This window comes from Tursiops truncatus, chromosome 19 (assembly GCF_011762595.2).
Source record: "Tursiops truncatus isolate mTurTru1 chromosome 19, mTurTru1.mat.Y, whole genome shotgun sequence".
Taxonomy (NCBI): Eukaryota; Metazoa; Chordata; class Mammalia; order Artiodactyla; family Delphinidae; genus Tursiops; species Tursiops truncatus.
The window spans coordinates 29,003,074-29,007,068 of record NC_047052.1 but is presented as its reverse complement, the minus strand read 5'-3'; positions in this window follow the sequence as shown (position 1 = coordinate 29,007,068).

Genomic DNA, 3,995 nt, shown 5'->3' with positions numbered 1-3,995 from the left:
TGGATCCCTCGGCAGGAGGTCTCTTGGGCTGTCGTTTCGTTAAAGGCACCTGCTCTCCCATAACTGCGCCCTCCAGTCAACCTTCTGGGCCAGATGATCACGGTCCTGCTTCTGGCCCATTAGTCCCCCCTACCTTCCACCCGCACACTTTGTATTTAATCCCTTCCTCACTAAGCACTCCTGGAATTAGCCTCCTGCAAGAGTGCCACCTGCTCCCTCCTGGGCTCCTGACTCTATGGAGAGGACATGGTTTGGAATCTATAGGCCTGGGCCTAGGGTTGGGGTCCCAGCAGGAAACCAAAAGGTACCTGGGGTTCCCTGGCCCCAGAGAAGGTCCTGCTATGCTCCTCTAGGATGGAGTGTGTTGGCACACTCCTGTGCCCCCAGGACTGCTTCTCAGATGTCCCTGGGACCAGAGACAGAGACAAAATGAGGGAGGGCTGTGACCTCAGGCAGAGGATCTGACTGGTGCTGATTTCTCAGCTAAGTCTTTCACTGTATCAGTCAGGAATCTCAGGTTGCAAGCAACAGAAACTCAACTCAAACAGACTTAAGCAAAAAACAAAGAAACCACATACAAAGTTAGGAGGAGAGGCTATATAGACTCACAAACGAAAAAGCTCAGGATATATTGGCTGCAGGCAGGGCTGGATCCAGGAGTTCAGCCGATGCCAGCAGGAGCTCAGCATCACCATTTCTGTTCTCTTTGGTGTAGTTTCAATCTTAGGAAGCCTCTGTCCTTAAGGGCTCCTCCACCATTGCCTCATACCATTTATAGCTGAAAGTGTAGGCTACATCCCAAATACCTCCAGTGAATGTCCCAGAATTACTTTTCATGGGCTCCAATGGACTCATAAGCCTCCTTCTGGACCAGCATCTAGCCAGTGACATTGGATCTGCTTTTTAGCCAGGCCTGGGTCACATGGACCCACGATCCAGGAGGTAGGTCACATCCACTGAACCTCATAGACCAAGAATTGCTTAGAGGAGGTTTCCTCAAAGGAAAATTAAGGGGCCGCTACCAAAAGGAGGAGGACAGGATCTTGGGAAGCAATAAACAACAGATGGCCACTACCTTCCCCAGGGCCCAGTCTTCTCCTGTTTGGTATCTCCCATCCTTGTTTTCCCTCTTCATCAATTCAAATTTTATCTTGATGCTGCTGTACCCCAGCACCTGGAACAGTGTTCATTAAAGTTTTCCTGAATGAATGAATGAATAAATGAATGCATGGCAGAAACCGATGCCATATCCTGGTGTCACTTCATTGAAGCCTGCATTAATTTCTTGGGGCTGCTGTAACCAAGTAGCACAAACTGGGTGGCTTAAAACGTCAGAAATTTATTCTATCATAATTCTGGAGGCTAGAAGTCCAAAATCAAGGTGTTGTCAGACCCATGCTCTCGTCAAAGGCTCTAGAGAAAAATGCTTCCTCATCTCTCCCAGCTTCTGGGGCTCCTGCCAGTCCTTGGGATTCCTTGTCTTGCAGCTGTGTCACTTCAAACTCTGCCTCCATGGTCACATGTGTGTCTCTGTGTGCAAATTTCTTCTTTTATAAGGACACCAGTCATTGGATTAGGGCCCACCCTAATCCAGTATGACCTCATCTTAACTTGGTGATATCTGCAAAGACTCTATTTCCAAATGAGGGCACATTTACAGGTACTGGCGGTTAGGAGTAGAACATACCTTTTGGGGGGGCCCACAATTTTTACCTGTATTAGTATGGGCTGAAAGATGCTGCAATACCAACGGTATCCCCAGATGTCAGTGGTTTATAGTATTATGTCAAAGTTTCTTTTTCCACTTACCAAGTCTACAGGGGGACTGGTTGCTTTCATTTTGTGGTTCTGCCACATCACCATGGGGCTCCCGGGGTTACCATGGCTCCCAGGGTGACCATGGCAGGTTGCCAAGGCAGAGAGAGCTAAAGGGATACACAGGGGTCCTGGAGTGTATCGCGTGCACTCGCCGACAAGTTCATTTCCACTAGATACTGCCTATGATCTCCTGGTCCCCTGGGCCTTAGTCACTACTGCGCACCGCCACTGCTCTGCTGGGTACAATGGACACCTGCTTCTGCAGCTGTCACCATCTCTAAATGGACACCAAGCACCTACACTGGGCACCAATGCCCTTGGAATGCCCAAACTACACAGACTGTGAAGAGGCACAGTCACAGCTGCCCTGTGCCAGAAGTACCCAATGTCTCACAAAGGTTTTCGGGAAAATGTTAAACCTCAAATGGGACAAGTGATGTAAATGAGCAAAACTGAGCTGAGTCACATGCAAGGCAATAGAGAATGGTGGGGACTGTGGCAAACCAAAGTACATGCCTCAGCTAATTGTTGCCATGTGGACATCAGCACCCAGTATTGCCAGATTTGGGGGGATTTCTGAAAGCAAACCAGAAAGTCAGATTTTTAGATGAAGTGTCCCAAGTTTCAAAGTGCTGTTCAGGCGGGATTCAGCCCACAGGCCACGAGTTTGTAAGCCCTGCTTCAGTGAGACAACTTTTTCCATTTTCACTCCTAGCTCTCTGCTCTCCAACTTGGCTCTCTGGTTATCCAGAGGATGTGGACCTGAGCCAAATGGGGCCTAGCCAGGAGGCAACCCCCTCTCCCACTGACCTCAGACTCACCCTCCCCCAAATAGCCAAGGCTTCTCCCTGGGTCAGGATGCTGGGCTGGGCTCCTCCTGTGGAGCGAAGTCCTTCCCAAGGGGTGCCTTTCAGGTTGACTCCTGGCCAGCCAGCAGCACATGCCTGCCAGGCAAGCCTGTACTTCTCTGAAACCCACTGACACCCAAGCTGCAGAAGCTTTTCTGGTTCTTACGATACAGACCAGATTCATCACCCTGACTTCCAAGGCCCTCGCAGGCAGCTTGTTGCTGACCCTTTCAGCCCATGACTCTTCTCCTCAAATTGGTCCCTGCCGACCCCCAGTCCCATCTCCTCACCCTCCCCCCTCCCCCCCAGTTTTCAGATAGAGGGAACGTCCTTCTCCAGTGCCTCTTGCTGTCCTTCACCTCTGGACCTTTGTAAATGTTGTTCCTTAGACTGTGCCTTCCACATCCCTCCCCCCACCCCAATACTCTCAAGTCTTGTAGCTCTTCAGGTGTCAGCCCAGAAGTCCCTTCTTCCAGGGAGCCTTCCCTGACCATCTATACTAGTTTAGGGACTGAGGTCAGGTGTTCCCACACCTGCTGGAGTTCCCCATCACAGCTTAGCACCTAATGAATTCTCCTTCCTGAGGGAGGAAGGGGACATTCCTCAGGGACAGAGACCAGGACTGCTGGGTTTCCAAGCGTTTATCTAGCACCTAGCATTATGCCTGAGGCCAAGTAAATGCTTAAATAGTCAGAGAAGGAAGAAGAGGGGAAGGAGAAGGAAGGAAGGAAGGAAGGAAGGAAGGAAGGAAGGAAGGAAGGAAGGAAGGAAGGAAGGAGGGAGGGGAGGGGGAGGGAGGAGGGAGATGAGGAAGGAGGGGCCTTCACTTTGTTTCCATCTCTGTATCTCTTCCCATTTCTGCCTATCTCTCTCATCTCTCTGTCTCCATCTCTAATCATCTAAAATCTCTTTCTCTGACGATCTACAGGTGCAGCTGATCATCTGTTCCTGACCCTTCCTCCCCATCTCTGACCTACACCCCTGGGAGTGCAGGCCGTCCGGCCCCCCGCCGTGTGTCCCTCCAAGAACCGCTGCTCTCCAGCCTCAGGACTTCAAGTGTCTAGAGTGGTCGCGCCAGATGTTTCTCAGCAGAGGTTCCATAGGTTTTGCGCCCGGATTGGGGAGTAAAGGTTGGAAGGTCGCCGCACTGATGGTTCTCGAAGAGGCCCAAAGCTCTGGCTGAGGGGAAAAGAGGCGGAGAAAGGAGAAGAAAGGAGAAAAGAGGAGGAGGGCGAGAGGGAGAATGGGGCGGAGAGGGGCGGGCCTGAGCGCTCCCCCTCCACCCGGCGCCGCACTGCCAGCGCCCTCCCAGCCCAGCCGGCCACATCT